Below are 24,738 nucleotides of genomic sequence, written 5' to 3' on the forward strand. Positions count from 1 at the left end.
CCTAGGAGGAAGAACAATACGAACCAACCAGTACCCCTAGAGCTCCTAGGGACTAAACCAACAACCAAGAGTACACAAGAAGGGACAAGAAGGGCCACATATGTAGCAGAGGGTAGCCTCGTGGGATATCAATGAGAGGAGAGGCCCTTGGTCTTGTGAAGGTTCTATGCCCCAGTATAGGAGAATTTCAGGGCCAGTAAGCAGGAGTGGGTGAGTTAGAGCAGGGGGAGGGGAGATGGGATAGGAGGCTTTTCAGAGGGGAAATGAGAAAAGGGGATAAAATTTGAAATGTAAATAAAGAAAAAAAAAACAAAAAATAAAAACCATCATGTCAATAATCAGATTCTGGGTCAACTTTGCTGGTACTTTGTCAAACAGCTATGCTGGCTTCATGACTCTCACCATTCCCCTAGGAAGTGGCTGTACCAAGGAACCACACAAGTATCTAAGACATGTATTAAGGCATTAGAAGTGGTGGGGCATAATGTAGTTTATCCAAAGATTTAAAAAATAGTGAATGTGATAAAGAAAATAAATTAGTTGAAGAAAGAAAATTTATTGCAGGGTAGAAACAAAGGAAAAGCCAAGGACTTAGGTATTTTGTAAGAAATTTTATTGTTTTAGGGATTCTTTTTCTTTTTTCATTATATATTTTCTTCATTTACATTTCAGATCCTATCCTGAAAGTCCCCTATACCCTCCCCCCTGCCCTGCTCCCTAACCCACCCACTCCTGCTTCATGGCCCTGGCATTCCCCTGTACTGTGGGCATATAATCTTCACAAGACCAAAGGATTCTTTATTTTGGTTATCTTTTCCTGAGAATGTAATCCACAGAAGCAACAGGGGTAAATGCATATTCTGCCATTGTATTTTCAGGTCGTTTTAAACATGGTTGTGTTTATTGATTGATCCATCTCATCCTTCGGGTGGGGGGAGCACCATCAGCCCAGATGAGGTGGCTTAATTCAAACTGCATATTTACATGTACAATAGACTTATGTGTATTAAAGGGGTATTTTCTGGAAAATAGTTAATTGTACAAATCATTGTGGTTTTCTTAGACATTCTTATTTTATCTATTGTCTGTGTTCTTCTTTACTTATCTCCCACCACCTTCCTTAAAAAGTTTCTACTTTCCTAATCAAGTCATTTGTACCCTACTACTCCACTGTACCCTACTTTCCATCATCTGTATTTATGTCCTGTGATGGTTTGTATATGCACAGCCTAGGGAATGGCACTATTAGGAGGTGTGGCACTGTTGGAGTAAGTGTATCAATGTGGGTGTGGGCTTTTACACCTTCATTATAGCTGCCTGGAAGCCAGAATTCTGCTAGCAGCCTTCAGATGAAGATGTAGAACTCTCAGCTCCTCCTGCACAATGCCTGTCTGGACACTGCCATGCTCCCACCTTGATGACAATGGACTGAACTTCTGACTCTATGAGCCAGCCCCAATTAAATGTTGTTCTTATAAGAGTTGCCTTGATCACGGTGTCTGTTCACAGCAGTAAAACCCTAGCTAACTAAAACATGTCACTTGCCTTCCCTATAGATTCCAACCTTCCCATTTTCCTGATCATATTACTGGTATTGTTAGTCCTGTCTTTATAGTTCCCCAACTCTTCTATCCTTACCTCTGTCCTCAAGTTCTCTTTCTGTACAGGTTTATAATCTGGCATTGAATGTTCAGTTCCTGGAACAATATCTTTGTTTGTTAATTGATTCTTTTCATCCCTACCTCAACCCCAGAACCACTTCTGTACTGCTTAAATAGTTGCTTAGTTCGACAGTGCAGATTCAGTCTCTCATATCTTATAATGTCTTTACCTCTTTGGCCTATTTGAAAGCAGGGCATGAAATCACCCAGTAGGTGGAACTATGATTTACATATGTTATTTATGTTTTATGTTTTATTTCATTTAGTAATTTATTGATATAAAAAGGAGAGAAGAGGAAAAGAGAAGGAAGTGGATAAGACAAGAGATCAAAGGTGCAGAAGATGAGAGAGCAGAGATGTTGTCTTTAGCATGACTGGTTAGGCCCAAAGAAAAGTAACTGAATGAATGCTTAACTTGGTGGGTATTTGTTCTGAGGCAGATGTTTATTATCTCTTCTTTGACCCTATCCTCGTTTCTTTGCATCATCTACTGTAAGTTTCTTTGCTGAACGTAATGTCTCTTTACATGGTATCATTAAAATAGTTGTATAAAATACTATCTATGAGAAATAAATTTGTGTAATAAATGGTTCCCCATAGAAGTACATAGCTGAAATAGAATTTTGACAGGTTCCCTATTGTGTTTTTTTTTTTGTCAAAAACTACATAATTATTAAGAAATGTTGTGCATAGTCATGACTATATAATAAGACATATTTCTCTGACTTAGAGTAAGTCTACAGAATAATTTTACAGAATATGATATTTTATTTTATATTAAATAGTAATATTAAAATTATTGGTACAGATGAATTTTCTTTCACTTTTTTTGAGGGGACAAATTCTCATTAGCTGTAGGAGCCCCTAAACTCTCAGTGTAGCAAAAATGATCCTCATGCCTCTACTTCCAAAACCCGAGTATGAAGGATGTAGCACCATACCAGTATTTATAAGGTGCTGGAGATCAAACCTCCTGCACACTACTCATAGAGCCAGGTCTCAGCTCTTCATCTGGTATGTTTTAAATGATGTATATCTGAATATACCTCAATGGAATAAAGGCTATACATGATAATACTAAATTCTAAGTCATGTTAAATTGGGAAAACTAAAAAAACAAAGCAAGATATCTACATTCATTACTTATTTAATATACAGCTAGAAGTTTTACTACAGCTCCCAGTCTGAAGAAGGGGAAAAAAAAGCAAAAATTACCTAAATGGAAAAGAAGTAGACTGATACTCGTTTGTAGATAATATGATTAATTCAATAAACGTAGGAAATAAGATCGATGTATAAACAAGTAGCATTTTCATATATAAATGTTTATCCCCAAAATATAAAGTAATCCCATATACACTATAAATGTACCTAGGAATGGATTTAGCCAAAGGAAAAACATTCTCCTTCATTTGAAATTACACAATATTTATCCCCTAGCCGTGAGCAGAGTTACCTTGCTGGTGGTGAAGTTCTTTTATCAGTCAGGGGCAAAGCAGTTGGCAGTCATTTGTTCATCCTAGCTTGGTACCTGTCTTGGTGACCAAAGCTGTCTTATACCAGGATTCATAAAAGTTACATCAAATCAAATCCGGGCAGCACAGAAAGGGAAGAGGAAGACAGAAAAGCAACCTGCAGACCACCATGCCACCTACACATTTGCCCTCCAGCGCACAGCACAGGTGGGCCATAGGCACCTGCTTACTGCCAAGTCAAGCAGAATAGATGGGAAATGTCACCAGGATCCTCTAGCTGTGTGTCCAGCTAGTGCCAGAGCCATCTCAATGTGCAGGTATGTGATAGTCAAGTGGGAGTGAAAGAGAAGTGGAAAAGCACTACTCCTCCCCTCTCATGTCTCCAGTTCCATCTGTAGCCTATTGTGAGTGGTCAGCCTGCCACCTCGACCCATGGTGATGCTCCGGTCCAAGCTGTCACTGGAGGTCATGTCTAGGTCTGTGGCTATACAGTAGCAGGGGTCAGGATCGATGTCTATGGCTCATATTCCAACTAAAAAAACCTCTTCAATATGTACGGCAGAGGAAATAATTTATTCAGTTTAGGAAATTGAATCTAGACATGATCCCTATGTCAAAATACATACAAAGTGATAATGAGCATGGATGAGGTCATAAGGAAGTATATGAAACCTTAAAGATACTAACAAGAACATACTGAAGTAGGGCCGGGAGCTCATTAAGGCTCCTTGACACTGGAAATGTTTTTCTAATCCGTTCCTCAAAACACAATTCATCAAATCTACAGATGGATTTGTATAAAAAGCAAAAAACTTTCCAGAACAAAATGGCCTTCACTGAATATTGGCAAGAGCAGTATGACATATTCATAAAAGTATAATTTGTTTTTTTTTATTTGTCAAGAGGTGAATATGCAGACAATACAAGAAATTCCACAGAAAATAGAACACCAAATGACCTTAAGACATGTATTCACTTCATTAAAATTAGTACATAAATGTTCAACAATAAATGAAAAAGTTCACGGTAAAACTAATTACTGTGGAAATAAAGATAAAAACTCAAAGTAGCTCTTTACCATAGTTAAAAAGGATCTTAGCAAACAAACACCCACAAAGCGAACAAAAGGAATGCAGCAAAGGCTGAACTGAAAGAGAGAAAGACTCATATTTTGGTTGAATTGAAAAGAAATACAGAGGCTATGGGAAAAGTTTCATTTGCTTTCCCTGGCCTCAGTGCCTACATGTACTGCAGCACTATTTACAGTGGCCACAGTACAGAATCAGCTGGGATGTGCAGCAATATAAAATGGGTGTGATGTGTTAAGAGTGTAGTCAATGAAACCAGGAAACAGGTTTTTTTTTTCTGTTTCTTTTTTTGTGGAATTTTTAATTAGGTATTTTCTTCATTTACATTTAAAATGCTATCCCAAAAGTGCCCCATACCTTCTCCCCCACACCCCCCTAACCCACCCACTCCCAATTATTGGCCCTGGCATTTCCCTGTACTGAGGCATATAAAGTTTGCAAGACCAATGGACCTCTCTTTCCAATGATGGCAGACTAGGCCATCCTCTGCTACATATGCAGCTAGAGACATGAGCTCAGGAGGTACTGGTTAGTTCATATTGTTGTTCCACCTATAGGGTTGCAGACCCCTTTAGCTTATTGGGTACTTTCTCTAGCCCCTCCATTGGTGGTCCTGTGTTCCATCCAATAGCTGACTGCGAGCATCCACTCCTGTGTTTGCCAGGCACCGGCATAGCCTCACAAGAGACAGCATATCAGGGTCCTTTCAGCAAAATCTTGCTGGTGTATGCAATGGTGTCAGCGTTTGGAGGCTGATTATGGGATGGCTCCCCGGGTGTGCCTTATTTATAATAGCCAGAAGCTGGAAAGAACCCAGATGTCCCTCAACAGAGGAATGGATACAGAAAATGTGGTACATTTACACAATGAAGTACTACTCAACTATTAATAAGAATTAATTTATGAAATTCCTAGGCAAATGGATGGACCTGTAGGGTATCATCCTTAGTGAGGTAACACAACCACAAAAGAACTCACATGATATGTACTTTCTGATAAGTGGATATTAGCCAGGAAACTTAGAATACCCAAGATACAAGATATAAGTTGCAAAAAAAAAAAAAAGAAAAAACACATGAAACTCAAGAAGAGTGAAGACCAAAGTGTGGACACTTTGCCCCTTCTTAGAATTGGGAAGAAAACACCCATGGAAGGAGTTACAGAGACAAAGTTTGAAGCTGAGACGGAAGGATGGGCCATCTAGAAACTGTTATTTATAATGACATAAAAAAATCTGAAACTCATTAAATAAAATATACAAATACAGGAAGAAAAGTTAAATCTTGGAGGGCATAGTATTAGAACGTACAACCAAATCAAGGGAAACAAAGCAAATGGATAGAAAGCAACTGTAAAATACTTGACGGTGGATAGAACTTAACAGAGCATTAGGGTCTTCCTAGTCTTCATCAATTAACTACATTTTATATTTCACTTTATGGTTATGTATGTGGAGCATGGGGTGCATGTGTAACATGTCATGTATGTAGCTGTCAGAGGATATCTTACAGTGTAAGTTCTTTCCTCCCAGCCTGTGGGTCCCAGGAACTGGAATCAGGTCCTTAGGTTTTACCCACTGAGCAGCCTTTCCAGTTGCATGCTAGAGGAATGCTGGAGAAGAAGAGAATAGTCTTCTACGAAGAGGCAGACACTAACTGGTTATCTGATCCCAAATGGTCACCCCTAAAAAGATACATACAAGTAATATTGTACAGCCTAAGTGGGTTAAATTTATGTATTTGGGAATATATATATGTATATACATATATGTATACAATGACAATTAATGAAAATAGAGGCTGTATATTTGAACAGAACAAGAGGTTTATATGGGAGGATTTGATGGAAGGAAAGGAGAAATGATGTAATCATATCATAATCTTAAAGAGAAAATAACTAATAAAATAAGAGATATGAAAATTAGAAAACACAAACAAAACAAAGAAAAAAGCAAACTAGAGAGAATCTCAAGGTTTCCATCAGGGAGAAATGTCAGCAATGTAGGAAGCATTGACAAAAACTTCTCTGATCTTCCATGATACATTGGGAACATGTTTTTGAATTGCACCCATAAATAAGAATAAATGTTATATGTCAATTAGAAACCAAACCGAACTAAACCAAACAAAAAAGCTGAATAAACAGAAAGCAAAACCAGAGAACCAGGTTATTAGCTGACTGGCAGACTACTTGCCAGTTTTTATATTCAATACTAACCCTTGAAGAAAAAGAAACAGAACAAAAGATGAAAAGTGATCATAGAAGTAATGTTAAGATCACTTTTAAAGTATATTTGTTTGTATATACATATATATGTATATATATATATGTATATATATGTAAGGGAGTGGTGCACTAGAGCAAAGTTCATCATATGCATATATGGAAATTCCATAAACAAACATTACTTTGAACAATTAGTGTAATTACCAAAAATATGACCAAATATGTTTAAACAAATTGTAAAAGTAAAATGATACATACTCAATATAAATTTAAGACAAGGGAAATATGAGTCCCATAAGGACAGTATGTAAGGTGCTTAGCTTCTATAACAAACCCCAGCTTAATGGGATCTGCCTGCATAGCCTTCAGTTGGGTCTCTCTTCAGGAGGTCAGCCTCAGGCTCCATGTTCCAGGGATTACAGCACAGGAACAATGAGGTCAAGCAACAACCAACTGCACTCACAGCCTATGAGGTATGTCATGTTAGTCAAAACAAGCCCCAGAGCTTCCCTCTCAGTTATAAATGAAACCCACATATAATGTATAGTTAGAAAACTAAGAATTAAATTACAGATTGAATTTTAAAAGTCTAAAAATAATTCATAAACACTTAACTATTAAACATAGTATTTCATCTCTGGGTCTTCTCATGTCTGATTAGGCTTTTAATTTTACTAAGGTTTCTCTTTTGAGAAAGAAGGGAAGATGATTATAAATATTTATAACAATCATGGCACTTTCAGGCACAGCTAAAGTTTGTTTAGATTGTTTCTTTATGAAAATATTTTTCTTTCATGCTCAATATGGTTACTTTTCTCACATTTCATATATGAATTTTCTTTCTCTTATTGTAGAATATTGGAATTCGTTATAAATCCTGGATTTATACCTTGGAGTTTAATGCCACCATACATACAAAAGAATATACACATAATACATGACATCAGAATTTACAAGCCCAGCAGCCATTCTAACCATCTTCTTTCAGAAATAGGAGGAATTGGCAGAGCAGAAAAGTACATTTCAGTCTTATCATATTAAATAACCATTATAGTAGGTTCTGGAAAAGGGAAGCGGATTTATATCTTGAAATTAAATTACTTTGAATTGATTTTATTGGATTTTTTTGAGAGCTGATCTAGATTCCTGACAAAACAGCTACTAACTAACCCAGTACAGAATTTATTTACTTTTAGTAACATATTGAGTGTATTTACATAAAATATACTTTAGAAATGCAATATGGAAATATTTTTAAATATAAATATTTCTTTAAAAGTTACTTAAGCTTATAGAAGTCAGATTGTTTATTCATTTATTTTAACTTTATTGGATCTTTGCAAATTTGACATCATACACCCCAATTCCACTCATGTTCCACTCCCCTGTACCAGCCCTCCACCCTTGCAACCTCCCCTCCAACAGAGGGAAAGTCTCACTGTGGAAGCTGTAGTGTGTCACAGTGTCTCCCACAGTTTGCACTTTCATTAGCACTTCTTTGCTTGAGAATGTTCATTGCAACAACTCGTTGATCTAGTATGAGGCCTCTCATTTCTGCTACTCTACCAATACTGGATCATCACTGGGACCTCTCTCGAATGTCCTCTTGTTGCTCTGTGTCATGGAGATCCTACAGCTTTGGATCTGTAGGATCAGTCTTCTTCATGCACTCCAGCAGTTCATGGATGGAGTAGATATTGGGGTAGGCTAGTCTGCTGGTTGTCTCAGGGTAGCTTCTTGTTTGGGCCCCCTGGAGTGGACTGGTGAACATCTCAGGCTCCCTTTCTTTCAGGATATGTTAGGCTGCTCATCATTCAGATGGTCACAGGTCAGAACACTGAGGGTAGACATAGCCTCTTTCCACTCTGCTGCCTACTGACTCATGTGTGACACAGCAGCCACACCTGAAACACCTCCATGGGCAGGTCAGATCATTTATTTTTAAAATGGAGAATTCCATATGTGCATACTAATGCATAGATTCACAATTGCATACATAAATTTTAAAATGACACTGTTTCAATGGAATATACATCAAAAGGAACAAAAACAAGTGCTACCATTGTTTGTTTGTTCCTTTGCTTGTTTTTGACATGGGTGAACTCCTAAGGTTCTGATAGGAAAATGAAAATATTTGTCCAGATGGGATGAATATGAATATACATTTGGATTTTGGTTTTCAAGTAGATGAAAAGCCCGAACCTTTCTATTGCAATTGTAACCTTTTCTTCATCTTTTATGAAAAATAACTTGTCACACAAATATGTCTAGGACCGCAACATATTCAGAATAATATAGGATATTTTAGAAGTGATGAATGTTTCAAGCAAGTGACTTCTGATGTTGCCCACAGTGTTTGTTGCAGGGGGATCAGAGTAAATGAAGGAAAATTGACAAGAAGAACAGAAAGATGCTAGGAACAGCCGACTTGTGGAGTCAAATAAAATTCTAAATTTTTGAAAGTAGCTTCTAGCAGGACAGGTTGATGTTCTGAGCAAGTAGTTTTCATGTGATGCTCAGAAGCTGGGATTGTGAATGCCCACCCCACAGTGTCCCCTAGATCATGACACTGAAGTCTAGTGTTAGGGGGTCAAGAGATCCCTATGACTACAGAGAAAGGAAGGAAAATGTTGTCTTATTAGTGATGGTGAAACCCTAGAATTCATGGCATCAAACTTAATCAGACACAGGTTCCAGGGTTTAGCTCTATATGTATGTCCTTGGACTAGCATGCTCTGAGCCGTGAGTTCTATTCCCAGTATTGCATGTAACCAGACATGGTTTGCTGGCACAGTCACTAATCCTAGCACTGCATAGGTGAAAGCAGCAAACTAGAGGCTCCTTCTATGTTGGTACCTATATTTCCTAAGGTGTAGTGTAGCTAATGCTACTGATTTGAGTACATACCAGTACTCAAAAGATAGCATATGTATAAGATATCGCATCCACATAATATATAAATCATTGAAATAATATGGAAGGCATTTTGGCAAAAAAGTTAGGTGTTTTATTTAATATTGTATAAACTGGGGTGTAGTGACTTTGGTGTCAATCATAATAGATAATTTGTCCTGGAGTGGTGGACTTTCACTCAGTGGTGTGTAAGGTTGTTTGCTTACTGTGATAAACTATCTAGCACGTTAGCAAGCTCCAGTTGACCTGAGTGCCACATCAGAATAGGATACCCTTCCTAAACCCCACTTTCATTTCATTAATATGAAAGTGTCAATTTTGCTTTTAAAATATGCATTTTAACGAGTGTGTTTGTATGTGTGTATGTGTATGTGTGAGACAGATGGGGGGGTGAGACACGGTGAGTATATCTGCACATGTTTGCGGAGGTCAGATGACAACATAGAATTGATTCTCTCCTTACACATGTGAGTGACAGAGATTCAACTAAGGTCATCAGTCCTGGAAAAAACCTTCTTGACTTGTGGAGCCATCTTTCTTGTCATGGAAGGTATAATTTATAGACATAATCAGTAACAGGATATGCTATTGATACTTAACTTTTTGAGTTCTTTATAAATTTTGTCCAATGTATGGTTGGTGATGACCATTTCTCCATAATGCAGGGATGTTAGATGGAGCAGAGACCAAGGGAATGTCCAAGCAATAACTGGCCCAACTTGAGATCCATCCTATGACAAGCACCAATCACAGACAGTATAAACAATACTCTATTATATTTGCAGACAAGAATCCTTCATGCCTGTCCTCTGAGAGCCTTCACCCTGCATCTGACTCAGATAGGAGCAGACACCCACAGCCAAACAGTAGATGTAACTTGGAGCTTCTTATGGAAGAATGGGGGTGGATGGAGGATTGTGGGTCCCAAAGGGGATAGGAACTCCACAGGAATGCCAACCGAGTCAACTAGCCTGGACTCTTGGGACTATCAGTCTGAACCACCAACCAAAGAACATCCACGAGGCCTCCCTACACATACGTAGTAGATGTTCAACTTGGTCTCTGTATGGGGTGGGTCCCAGACAACTGGAGCAGGCATAGAGTTGTCCTGAAAGTGTTTGCCTGTATGTGGGATATGTTCTTCTAGCTAGGCTGCCTTGTCTGGCCTCTAAGAGACTTGATGTTCCAGGATGATCCCTTGATGACTCTGCCAGGGTCACCTGCTCTGAAAAGAAGCGGGGGGGGGGAGTGCAAGAATTCTGGGAGGGGGTGAGTGAGAAGGATGTAAATAAGTAATAAATAAATAAATAATAAAATAAAACAAAAAGTGGCACCTGTCCCAAGATCAGCAGCTAAGGATATAGACACAGCGGTGTGCCTCACAAGCAGAGATAAGAGTACTACCAAGAATTGTCACATTATAACACACCACAATCACTCATGTGAAAGAGTAAAGTAGACCGAACTCTTTAAACAGTGGAAGAAAAAATCTCACTCTATCCCTAAGGGAATGTTTCTTCCTGTAAGTTGACTTAGAAAAAATACTAGAAGCCAGAAGAAAGTGAAAGCCATTTTACAAATAAAAAAATCAGACAAACATGGAAGCTCTGGGCTCAGAATGGTCTGCAAATGAGAACATCCTTGAGCAAGAATAAGCAAGGCACACCCACTCGAGGGAAAACAGAATTTGTTATTCTGCAGCTATTTTTCAGGAATGACTACAGGAAATGATCTCAATGGAAAGGTGAGTAAGACAGGGAATTGTAGCAGAGGTAAGAAAGAAGTGTTCTGTTAAGCAAACATAGGAACAAATAGTACTGTAGTCATTTTAAAACAAATTTCATTATTGAAAATCACTGTAACGTTACTGTGCATGTGTTTGCAGGTGTGTTTATAATATTACAACAACTATATTAAAACAGGGCATTCTAAAGTGTTGTGAGGAAAGGAAGGTCTCAGCACTTCACTTGAAGTGACACGGGACTGCAGCAGGAAGCACAGCCAGTGGGGATCAGTCATAATGTCAGCCAGCTTCCTCACCTCACACAGAGAAGACTGCTTATGTAACATATAAGAAAGCAGAAAGGGCGAAGAATTTAAAACAGTTTAAAACATGAAAGTAGGAAGTAACGGAAGTGAGCATTAACATCAATATTAGATTAATGCAAGGATAACAAAAGACTGGAGTTGTCAATAAGATCTTCATAAACAAATCAATTACATACTATTTGTAAAAAAATTCATTTAAAGAAGTTCATTTAAAACATGATATAATGAGGTTCTAAGTTTCAGAATGATTTATAGCATAAATATTAATGAAACTCGTGCTCACAGCATGATATAAAGTCGACATAAGGAAAACAAAAAATATTCCGTAGAGACGAAGGTTAAAAGGTGGACCGCTGGAAGACAGACAGAGACAGAGACAGAGACAGAGACAGAGACAGAGACAGAGATAGACAAGAGCCATGTGCATGGAGAGACCAGCAGTGTGCATGCACGGACCAGTGCCTGCAGGACTCTGTTTCCCTTCTCCCTTAGCAGCCTGCACGTTACATCTCAATGAAATTTCATCAGTAGAAAGAGAGTTCCCTGGTTTAGTCAACATTAATTTCTATGTTGTGCAGATGAAGTATGAAGTGTCTTTAGTACTAAGGATTTAACTATATGGTTATGATAGGTAAGCCAGAGTAATGATAATAGACTGACCTGTTATTTGTGCCTCTGGAGTCTCCCTGACCAATAACTCACAGCACAGTAAAAATTGACAGCATAACAACCTGAACTCAATTACAGTATATGTTCTCGTGTTCTAATGTGCATAAAATAAAAGGCAGTGTCAGAAACTTGAAGACTGGTTACAAATAAATAGACTCTTATTAATTTTGTTGTAGTAATGATATTGTACTTAAACATGCCCTTAATGGAGATGAGATGACGCTCAACCAGTGCTTAAAAGCACTGGTTTCTTTCCCAGAGAACCTGGGTTCGTCATCCCTAGGACTCACAAGACTACTCACTCCCTGTCAGTACGCCCAGTCCAAGGAGGATCGATGCCTTCCTCTGGTCACCGAGGGCACTGCAGACACACAATGCACAGAGATACATGCAGCCCAAAGATCCATCCATCCACCCAAACAAACAACCAAATAAATAAATAGTTCGAAAATGTAAAATATTAAAAAATTACGTACTTAGCATCCTGAGATGACTATTTAAATATTCACCTAAGACGTTGTGCGTAAGACAGTTTTGTCAAAATGGGATTCGGGTGATGTGTAAAGGTAAACACGGAAGGGTCTGGCTTAAAAGCAGCACATTTTACCTTTTGGTGATTTATGTCTTGTTTCTGGGTTTTAAATTTTCTTTTACATTTTAATTGCTACCCCCTTCTCTTTTGCCCTCTGGATCCTCCCATGCACCACCCATATTACTTTTGAAGTGATTGCCTTTCTAATTTATTATTGTTTTCCTGTGTGTGTGTGTGTGTGTGTGTGTGTGTGTGTGTTTGTATGTGTGTGTGTGTGTGTGTGTGTGTGGTGCACAAAGACATGGCATGAAGAGAATCTTATATGTATATATCTGTGTAAAAGTAACTTTTATTTGCCTGATGTAATTGTCATCTCAAAATCTCAAAGGCTTATTGTCTCTGCTAACCCAGTCCTGGAAGCTTCTAGCCTCCATACACTCTATCTAGACCTAGAATGTTCTCAGCCTCTGAGACTTGCTGCTGAATAAGCTTTCTAGTTCTGTCTGAACTCTGGCCGGCTGATTCAACTCAGCTGTTCTGGCTCAAACTCTTCTACAAGGTGAATAGTTCATTCTTGTACTTCTTAGCTTCTCCTGAATGGATCTGCTTAACCTCATACTAACTTTGGCAAAGTTTTCTAATCGTCTGGCTCCTTCTTGTTCTCTGGATTCTTCTGTCTTCACCTTTGTCTAGTTTGTTCTCTCCCTGCAACCTGTCTCTGTAAAACTGCCCCCTGCCCCATTCTTCACACTACTCTCTCTTTTATTTAATTGGGTATTTATTTCATTTACAATTCCAATGCTATCCCAAAAGTCCCTCACACGCTCCTCCACCCACCCCACCCACCCACTCCCACTTCTTGGCCCTGGCGTTCCCCTGTACTGAGGCATATAAAGTTTGCACTACCAATGGGCCTCTCTTTCCACTGATGGCTGACTAGGCCATTTTCTGATTCATATGCAGCTAGAGACATGAGCTCCAGGGGTTACTGATTAATTCATATTGTTGTTCCACCTATAGAGATGCAGATCCCTTTAGCTCCTTGAGTACTTTCTCTAGCTCCTCCATTGGGGGCCCTGTGATCCATCCAATAGCTGACTGTGAGCATCCACTTCTGTGTTTGCTAGGACCCGGTATAGTTTCACAAGAGACAACTCTATCTGGGTCCTTTCAACAAAATCTTGCTAGTGTATGCAATGGTGTCAGCGTTTGGAAGCTGATTATGGGATAGATCCTGGATATGGCAGTCTCTAGATGGTCCATCCTTTTGTCACAGCTCCAAATTTGTCTCTGTAACTCCTTCCATGGGTGTTTTTTTCCCAATTCTAAGAAGGGGCAAAGTGTCTACACTTCGGTCTTCATTCTTCTTGAGTTTCACGCATTTAACAAATTGTATGTTATATCTTGGGTATCCTAAGTTTCTGGGCTAATATCCACTTATCAGTGAGTATATATTGTGTGAGTTCCTTTGTGATTGGGTTACCTCACTCAGGATGATGCCCTCCAGGTCCATCCATTTGCCTAAGAAGTTCATAAATCGATTCTTTTTAATAGCTGAGTAGTACTCTATTGTGTAAATGTACCACATTGTCTGTATCCATTCCTCTGTTGAGGGGTATCTGGGTTCTTAAATCACTTCTATTTCCTCAATGTTCTCTTGAGAGTTGGGCATATCCTATTCTGTTAATTCTTTCTTTGGCTCATCCCTTTGATGCCATTTTCAAATGTGGATTTGTCCTTTTACAAAATTACTTTACCCTCAATATTTGGGATTAAAAGTATGTACTAAGGGCAGGTCTGTATTCCAGTCAGAGGGATTAAAAGTGCATGCTAAGGGCTGAGCCACACCACAACTAGAAACCAGGGCTATCAGTAAATGATGCAATGTTGAGATTTGTTGTGTGATCCTGCAACATGATGTGTACATAGGTCCATAAGTGAGACTTCCAGGCAAGGGTTACAAAGCAACATCACACAACTAGATTGTACCAGGAACAAAAATACAGGCATAGAGGAACTTATCTATTCACTAAAAATCTGTAATATTTAAAGCACCAAAGAACTATAATACATGCAAAGAATATTTTTGTCATAAATTAAAATAATAGTCTCTGTTAATATGATATGTTAGTTAGGAAGGTGGTCCTACTCCTGTAATATCAGTATGCTGGATGCTGACTCATAAGAATTGCCATATGTGAGTTTCAGTCATCCTGGCCTACTCATTCAAACTTTGTCTCAAACAGCAACAAGAAAAACATCTGTAGAGCTTTTTGTAAAAGCTACATTTCAGGATGGGAGCTTTTGCATGACAAACATGACTGCAGATTGGTGAAAAGCTAGGTGTAGTGGCGTCACTGAGAAACACAATGAGATGCCCAGTATGACATTTCTGGAGACAACCAAGCAAGCCATCTCTGCTACAAGATCTTCTCTGAAGATCTGTGCTGTGAGCCTGGTGCCTGGGGTCCAAGCAACTCTGGCTGCTGTCTAGTCCACAGGCTGCCAAGATGCATTTACAGAACTGAACTGCAATCTATAATGAAGCTATCTGTATTGCTGTGAAGACCTGAGCTGTGTATCTGTTCAATTGGCATGGAAGAATCTGAGGTAAGATTTCAAGAATGCTGTCAAGCCATTTCTTGATTGTGTTGAATTTTTCAGTGGATACAGAACAGGAAACTGCCTGCTTCTTCACCTATGAAGTTTGTTTGTTTGTTTGTTTTTATTCTGCTAATATAATTGCAAGAAAGACACATGAACAGGAGAAAGCATCTCTTGGCATTGGACAGGCAGATCACACTCTTTTTTTTTTTTTTTTTTAGATATTTTCTTCTTTTACATTTCAAATGCTATCCTGAAAGTCCCCTATACCTTCTCCCCCACCACCCTGCTCCCCAACCCACCTATTCCCGCTTCCTGGCCCTGGCATTTCTCTGTACTGGGGCATATAATCTTGGCAAGACCAAGGACCTCTCCTCCCAATGATGGCTGACTAGGCCATCTTCTGCTACATATGCAGCTAGAGACACAGCTCTGGGGGTACTGGTTAGTTCATATTGTTGTTCCTCCTAAAGGGTTGCAGGCCCCTTCATCTCCTTAGGTACTTTCTCTAGCTCCTCCATTGGGGGCCCTATGTTCCATTCAATAGATGACTGTGAGCTTCAGAATCACTTAGAAGCCCTGTCTCAAAAAGTAGAGTGGAACTGGGCGTGGTGGCGCACAACTTTAATCCCAGCACTTGGGAGGCAGAAGCAGGCACATTTCTGAGTTTGAGGCCAGCCTGGTCTACAGAGTGAGTTCCTGGACAGCCAGGGCTACACAGAGAAACCCTGACTCGAAAAAACCAAACCAAACCAAACAAACAAACAAAAAGTAGAGTGGAGAAATTAGACACAATGGAGGATGCTACCTTGAGCATAAAATAAACTCAACAGAACTCAGCCTCTTGGCTTTGGATGTGTAGATATTTATATGCATGGACATGTGTACCTGCATTTACACACATAGACACACACATGTACACATACACACATTCATTCACTCACATGCGTGCATATGTTTGCAATAATATACTAATGAGCTGCTTCTGTTTTTAAACTGTATTTTGCCTGGACAAATAAATTTGTATATTTACCAAGTATTTTTGAGATTAAGTCTGTGGTCAATGTGATCAGTTCTGAAAGCTGAAAAACTTGATAGTATTTTTTTTTGATAAATGTGTCATAATGTCTTCCATGTACTGAAATTAGGGGGAATATTTATTGAATAAGATAATTTAGAATCAGTGTAGTTATAAAGAGATACTTCATATCCAAAGAAAAGTTATTTAATACCTGGATAATGTTAATAATTTCCATGTGGAATATATAAGAACAAGCTCAAACTGACATGTGATACTGAAGGACTCACAACAAAGTAGATATTGGAGGTAGTAATGTAGATATTGATTGTAGATTATTCAAAAATGTTTTTAATGAGAAAATAATTGTATAGTTGCATTGAATGCCTCACAGACACTATAAAACCAAAGCAGAGTCAAAACATTTAAGTGGTTAACATGGGAAAGCAAGGCACAGAGGATAATTTTTCAAACACAATATTGCTGCTCCCCATCTCCTCACTTCCTCCAACTAAAAACGAAAAGAAAGAAAGAAAGAAAGAAAGAAAGAAAGAAAGAAAGAAAGAAAGAAAGAAAGAAAGAAAGGAAGGAAGGAAGGAAGGAAGGAAGGAAGGAAGGAAGGAAGGAAGAAAGAAAGAAAGAAAGAAAGAAAGAAAGAAAGAAAGAAAGAAAGAAAGAAAGAGAAAGTCATTTGGATAAAGAGCAACACAAAATCAAAATTGGTAGCTCACCAAAAATGTTTCAGTTTTAAATAAAGTTCATTTATCCTATTACAGAATGTCAGATAAAATGTAATTATTTCAATTATGGATGGGGGCTTTGTAGAAGCTCTCTACCGTTGCCCTTCTCGGACTCCATCACAGAAGGTAGCAGTTTCTTTCATACCCAGTTACAAATGAACCCGAGGATACTTCTGCCACAGGAAAGGTAGGTGCCTTCACAGAGCTGCAAATCTGTCCAAGATGCTCACATCAACCATATCTGCTAGTTGTCTGATTCTTCTGGAGAGGCACATCGAACACACAGCCATGATCTGCTTTAGGACGATCAGGAGAGAAGGTGAAGGTTTAAGGACATGGTTTCTTAGTAGGGGTTCTCAAAAAATATCTCACTGTGAAAAGAGAGAAAGAACGTCTTCTCAAAAGAGATTCTTCAGGCAAAATGATTCTGATCCCAAATTTTTCTCCAAATTTCTACAACTTGGAGTTTTGTAATGAGGTGGTAATAATTCCTAGTTTTTAGGTAGGTGAAAATTACTTCAATTTATAAAATACAATGGCTCTCCATGGGTAGAAAAATCTTTGCTTCTAGCCAGAAGAAGAAATCAGTGAAGTACAAAGGCAGAGAACAGAATCAATTGGGAAGGTTGAGTTTACAACTGTACATAATTAGCGTTATAATTGCTTTTTATTTATACATTATTAGTAGTTTTGTGACAGGTTGACTATGACATTTTAATCACAGAGTTCACTTTATTTGTCCTGAACAAGAACATTAATTGCTGTGACAGCTTTATTTTCTTAGGTACTAATTTGATTTTTTTCCCTAAAGGTAAAATTCCATTATTCTATTAAATTAAATTATTCTATTCTATCATGACCTAAACACCTTTCTAAACTTTTCATTTCTTAAAAAAAAAAGGTGGCTTTCCTTTTTCCCCCTTTTTATTGACTCACATTTAAAGTCCAACCTCATGTATGCTTTTTACTATTTATAGCCATTGACTTTCTAGTGCTCTAGCAATCAAATTTCAACAGGATCCCCCCTCATTTTGCATGCTACATCCTGTTCTTCCATTGGGCAGACAAAGCAACAACAATATTGCTGACACAGGAACAACTTGAGATATGATTATTGCCTGCACAGTTTTCCTGGGAAAGAGACTAGCTCTCCTATTGTTTATTTTCTATTTTCTATTTTTTAAAATTGAAATTAGATTTTTTCTTACAATATATTATGATTATGTTTTCCCCTCCCCCAAATCCTCTGAGATCCTTCATGCCTCTCCTTTTATCTGAATCTACACCTTTTCTGTCCCCTTTTGGGGGAGAACAATAGTAGTAGGCATCCAAAGAGTAACTCTTGAAATAAAATGAGATAAGATCAAAAAGACAGCATAGAGAAAAAACACAGAAGGCAAAGTGGAAAGAAAACTCACAAGGAACCCGTATGTGTGCAGAGACATAGACATTTCCACACACAGGAATAAAAAAAAATGCACAAAACCTGTAGAAGAAGCAGTAGTATATGCAAAGGACCTATAAGGTTAAAAGAGAAAGAAAAACTATGTAAGTAAATAAATAAATGGATGGATGGGTGTTCTTTCTAACATTATAAGACAAGAAACCCCAAAAGATGCCACAGAGTTGGTTTTGTATTGGTCATCCTTTGCTGGACGTGGGGCCCTGCCATTAAATGTAGTTTGTATCTTTAATGAGTCTCCCTCAGGGAAAACTAATTTTTCATTTGCAAGTGGCTATCAGTTGAAGCAGATTCAAGTTTACAGACTAGAGTGTTGTGCCTACTTCCCTTCTCAAGGCTAGGACCCCATTGGCACATGCCTGTGCAGGCTCTATGATGCTGCCACAGTCTTTGTGAGTTAATATGTATAATAGTTCAATTGTTTTACAAAGCTTTCTTTCCTAGGTGTCCTTCATTCCTTCTGGATATTACAGTCATCCTACCTTCTCTTCTCCAAGGTTCGTAAACCATGGGAGGAGGAAAGTGATGGAAACATACCATATAGGATTGCACTTTCCAAGGTCTCCCACTCTGTGCACATGGTCTGGCAGTGAGTCGGTCTCTGTTCCCATCTACTGAAGGAGGAAGCTCCAGGATGATTGTTGAACAAGGCACTGATCTATACGTATAGCAGAATGTCATTAGGAATCACTTTCTTGCTATTTTCCTTCAGCAAAACAGTATTCTTTGGTTCTCTCCTAGGTCCTTGGCATATCTAGCCTTAAGTTCTTGTGCACCAGTGTCAGGGATGGATTCTATCCCATGAACTGGGTCTTAAATATTGCGTTTTAAAATAGGTCACCATTGAAGAGGAATTTGGGGCAGCATTGGTATTTGACTTTCTGCTTTGGTGGAATGCAGAGTATATTTCAGTAGCATAAGCACTAGTCATGCTATGGAACATTCTCAAAACATTTTTAAACCACAAGTATTAAGAATTATAAATAGCATGGATTGATAGAAAATTATAGGCCATAGGCACAGGCTGAATTAAAGCACATGTGTATGAAGGCAGCTTATTGAGAACTCTGTATTCATTAGCAGGTGGGTAGCAGCTGTTTCATAGTGATACCACACAATTTCCAGTCTCATAACTGTAGCCTTATTTGTGTCATTAATTTCAGTAAAGATGTGGCCAGTTGAATATTTTTTCCTATTGAAGAATTTTCTGTTTTATCATAAACTGCAAACTTCAATCTTAAAGTTTGCATTCCCTACATTTGAATGATTAATATTATGCTGACATTGAATTTACTATGATTCTTTTACTACTTCTAACTTTAAAAAAAAAGATAATCCACCCATTATTTTTATTGGTCTTTTAATCTTAACTTCTAATGCATTCCTCAAAAGGAAGCTTGGATATACATTTAGATTATGTGAGAGATGGGATCTTTATTTCCTCAGCCTATTGTAGCCTACAGAAACTTACACAATTGTAGAGATAGTATAAATGTGCTGCACTGGATGGTGACAGGTGATGATATAAGCTGCTGGCACTGATGGACTGGCTGGTGGAGCACTGGACTATAATAATATGACCATCTCCTGTAAATGCGGAGATCTGTGTCCACTCTGGAGTAAATTTCAAAGGCATCTCAAGCACATCCAAGGATGAAACACTGTGGATATCAACCCAGGGAGAAATGGTGAAGTTCTTGCCTCTGTGTCAGTTTGTCTGTGTGAGTGTATGTAAAGTGGTTACTTGCCACCCTGCCCATGTAAATAAAAAGAGGTAGCAATATGAAGAAGACACAAAATAACAAAGAGACTCATGGCCTCTCTCTTTCCCAGAACATGTGATGTTCACTTTCTGCATTTTTCATTACTTAAAATGTTCATTTGATAATAACATAAAGAAAAGACTGTAGTATAAAAAGCCAATTGGATATTGTCATGCAAATTAGTTCTGATAATGTTGTGTGATAGGACCTCAACTCCCTTACTTGAAAGCTGCATTTCATAATAGCTGTAACAGTGCACATATATGCATTAGCCCTCTATTAATGGTTAGTGCCTACTTAACAAAGTGCATACTTGGAAAGACAAAAAAAAATACATTATTTTAAAATTGGGAATTACCCAATCAAAAGATTAAAAAACAACAAAGATTACTTTTTTATTCTTTTTTATTAGATATTTTCTTTTTTTTTTTTTGACTGTGCTGTTTCTTTTTTTTTTTTTTTATTACATATTTTCCTCAATTACATTTCCAATACTATCCCAAAAGTCCCCCATAGCGCCCCCCACTTCCCTACCCACCCATTCCCATTCTTTTGGCCCTGGCATTCCCCTATATTGGGGCATATAAAGTTTGCAAGTCCAATGGGCCTCTCTTTCCATTGATGGCCGACTAGGCCATCTTTCGATACATATGCAGCTAGAGACAAGAGCTCCAGGGTTCTGGTTAGTACATCATGTTGTTCCAACAATAGGGTTGCAGATCCCTTTAGCTCCTTGGGTACTTTCTCTAGCTTCTCCATTGGGAGCCCTGTGATACATCCAATAGCTGACTGTGAACATCCACTCCTGTGTTTGCTAAGCCCCGGCATCGTCTCACAAGAGACAGCTATATTAGGGTCCTTTCAGCAAAATCTTGCTAGTGTATGCAATGGTGTCAGCGTTTAGAAGCTGATTATGGGACGGATCCCTGGATACAGCAGTCTCTAAATGGTCCATCCTTTCATCACAGCTATGAACTTTGTCTCTGTAACTCCTTCCCTGGGTGTTTTGTTCCCAATTCTAAGAAGGTGCAGAGTGTCCACACTTTGGTCTTCATTCTTCTTGAGTTTCATGCGTTTATCAAATTGTATCTTATATCTTGGGTATCCTAAGTTTTGGGCTAATATCCACTTATCAATGAATACATATTGTGTGAGTTCTTTTGTGATTGTGTTACTTCACTCAAGATGATGCCCTCCAGGTCCATCCATTTGGCTAGGAATTTCATAAATTCATTCTTTTTAATAGCTGAGTAGTACTCCATTGTGTAAATGTACCATAATTTCTGTATCCATTCCTCTGTTGAGGGACATCTGGGTTCTTTCCAGCTTCTGGCTATTATAAATAGGGCTGCTATGAACATAGTGGAGCATGTGTCCTTTTTACCGGTTGGGACATCTTCTGGATATATGCCCAGGAGAGGTATTGCTGGATCCTCCGGTAGTACTATGTCCAATTTTCTGAGGAACCGCCAGACTGATTTCCAGAGTGGTTGTACAAGCTTGCAATCCCACCAACAATGGAGGAGTGTTCCTCTTTCTCCACATCCTCGCCAGCATCTGCTGTCACCTGAATTTTTGATCATAGCCATTCTGACTGGTGTGAGGTGGAATCTCAGGGTTGTTTTGATTTGCATTTCCCTGATGATTAAGGATGTTGAACATTTTTTCAGGTGCTTCTCTGCCATTCGGTATTCCTCAGGTGAGAATTCTTTGTTCAGTTCTGAGCCCCATTTTTTAATGGGGTTATTTGACTTTCTGGAGTCCACCTTCTTGAGTTCTTTATATATATTGGATATTAGTCCCTTATCTGATTTAGGATAGGTGAAGATCCTTTCCCAATCTGTTGGTGGTTTTTTTGTCTTATTGATGGTGTCTTTAGCCTTGCAGAAGCTTTGTAGTTTCATGAGGTCCCACTTGTCAATTCTCGATCTTACAGCACAAGCCATTACTGTTCTATTCAGGAATTTTTCCCCTGTGCCCATATCTTCAAGGCTTTTCCCCACTTTCTCCTCTATAAGTTTCAGTGTCTCTGGTTTTATGTGAAGTTCCTTGATCCACTTAGACTTGACCTTAGTACAAGGAGATAGGAATGGATCGATTCGCATTCTTCTACATGATAACAACCAGTTGTGCCAGCACCATTTGTTGAAAATGCTGTCTTTCTTCCACTGGATGTTTTTAGCTCCCTTGTCGAAGATCAAGTGACCATAGGTGTGTGGGTTCATTTCTGGGTCTTCAATTCTATTCCATTGGTCTATTTGTCTGTCACTATACCAGTACCATGCAGTTTTTATCACAATTGCTCTGTAGTAGAGCTTTAGGTCCGGCATGGTGATTCCACCAGAGGTTCTTTTATCCTTGAGAAGAGTTTTTGCTATCCTAGGTTTTTTGTTATTCCAGATGAATTTGCAGATTGCACTTTCTAATTCGTTGAAGAATTGATTTGGAATTTTGATGGGGATTGCATTGAATCTGTAGATTGCTTTTGGCAAGATAGCCATTTTTACAATGTTGATCCTGCCAATCCATGAGCATGGGAGATCTTTCCATCTTCTGAGATCTTCTATAATTTCTTTCTTCAGAGACTTGAAGTTTTTATTATACAGATCTTTCACTTCCTTAGTTAGAGTCACGCCAAGATATTTTATATTATTTGTGACTATTGAGAAGGGTGTTGTTTCCCTAATTTCTTTCTCAGCCTGTTTATTCTTTGTGTAGAGAAAGGCCATTGATTTGTTTGAGTTAATTTTATATCCAGCTACTTCACTGAAGCTGTTTATCAGGCTTAGGAGTTCTCTGGTGGAATTTTTAGGGTCACTTATATATACTATCATATCATCTGCAAAAAGTGATTTTGACTTCATCTTTTCCAATTTGTATCCCTTTGATCTCCTTTTGTTGTCGAATTGCTCTGGCTAGGACTTCAAGTACAATGTTGAATAGGTATGGAGAAAGTGGACAGCCTTGTCTAGTCCCTGATTTTAGAGGGATTGCTTCAAGCTTCTGACCATTTACTTTGATGTTTGCTACTGGTTTGCTGTAGATTGCTTTTATCATGTTTAGGTATGGGCCTTGAATTCCTGATCTTTCCAAGACTTTTATCATGAATGGGTGTTGGATCTTGTCAAATGCTTTTTCCGCATCTAACGAGATGACCATGTGGTTTTTGTCTTTGAGTTTGTTTATATACTGGATTACGTTGATGGATTTCCGTATATTGAACCATCCCTGCATCCCTGGGATGAAACCTACTTGGTCAGGATGGATGATTGTTTTGATGTGTTCTTGGATTCGGTTAGCAAGAACTTTATTGAGGATTTTTGCATCAATATTCATAAGGGATATTGGTCTGAAGTTTTCTATCTTTGTTGGGTCTTTTTGTGGTTTAGGTATCAGAGTAATTGTGGCTTCATAGAATGAGTTGGGTAGAGTACCTTCTGTTTCTATTTTGTGGAATAGTTTGTGAAGAACTGGGATTAGATCTTCTTTGAAGGTCTGATAGAACTCTGCACTAAACCCATCTGGTCCTGGGCTTTTTTTTAGTTGGGAGACTATTAATGACTGCTTCTATTTCTTTGGGGGATATAGGGCTGTTTAGATCATTAACCTGATCTTGATTCAACTTTGGTACCTGGTATCTGTCTAGGAACTTCTCCATTTCATCCAGGTTCTCCAGTTTTGTTGAGTATAGCCTTTGGTAGAAGGATCTGATGGTGTTTTGGATGTCTTCAGGATCTGTTGTTATGTCTCCTTTTTCATTTCTGATTTTGTTAATTAGGATGCTTTCCCTGTGCCCTCTAGTGAGTCTGGCTAAGGGTTTATCTATCTTGTTGATTTTCTCAAAGAACCAACTCCTTGATTGGTTGATTCTTTGAATAGTTTTTCTTGTTTCCACTTGGTTGATTTCACCCCTGAGTTTGATTATTTCCTGCCGTCTACTCCTCTTGGGTGAATTTGCTTCCTTTTGTTCTAGTGCTTTTAGGTGTGTTGTCAAGCTGCTAATGTGTGCTCTCTCTAGTTTCCTTTTGGAGGCACTCAGAGCTATGAGTTTTCCTCTTAGAAATGCTTTCATTGCGTCCCATAAGTTTGGGTATGTTGTGGCTTCATTTTCATTGAACTCTAAAAAGTCCTTAATTTCTTTCTTTATTCCTTCCTTGACCAAGGTATCATTGAGAAGAGTGTTGTTCAGTTTCCACGTGAAGGTTGGCTTTCTATTATTTATTTTGTTATTGAAGATCAGCCTTAGTCCATGGTGATCTGATAGGATGCATGGGACAATTTCAATATTTTTATATCTGTTGAGGCCTGCTTTGTGACCAATTATGTGGTCAATTTTGGAGAAGGTACCATGAGGTGCTGAGAAGAAGGTATATCCTTTTGTTTTAGGATAGAATGTTCTGTAGATATCTGCCAGATCCATTTGATTCATAATTTCTCTTAGTTTCACTGTGTCCCTGTTTAGTTTCTGTTTCCATGATCTGTCCATTGGTGAAAGTGGTGTGTTGAAGTCTCCCACTATTATTTTATGAGGTGCAATG

At 38.4% G+C, this 24,738-nt stretch overlaps 2 non-coding genes across 2 annotated transcripts; one reads left to right on the forward strand and one right to left on the reverse strand.

Annotated features, from left to right (window-relative positions):
• The first annotated feature begins 3,093 nt into the window (after window positions 1-3,093).
• Window positions 3,094-3,233, forward strand: LOC115030737 (small nucleolar RNA SNORA48). Its single transcript, XR_003836333.1, has one exon. It is a non-coding gene; the product is annotated as a small nucleolar RNA SNORA48 (small nucleolar RNA).
• Window positions 3,234-8,244: 5,011 nt separating this feature from the next.
• Window positions 8,245-8,376, reverse strand: LOC115030752 (small nucleolar RNA SNORA17). The gene has a single exon (XR_003836346.1). It is a non-coding gene; the product is annotated as a small nucleolar RNA SNORA17 (small nucleolar RNA).
• Between the last annotated feature and the right edge of the window lie 16,362 nt (window positions 8,377-24,738).

Source organism: Mus caroli, unplaced genomic scaffold (assembly GCF_978045245.1).
Source record: "Mus caroli unplaced genomic scaffold, Mus_caroli_1 scaffold_3, whole genome shotgun sequence".
Taxonomy (NCBI): Eukaryota; Metazoa; Chordata; class Mammalia; order Rodentia; family Muridae; genus Mus; species Mus caroli.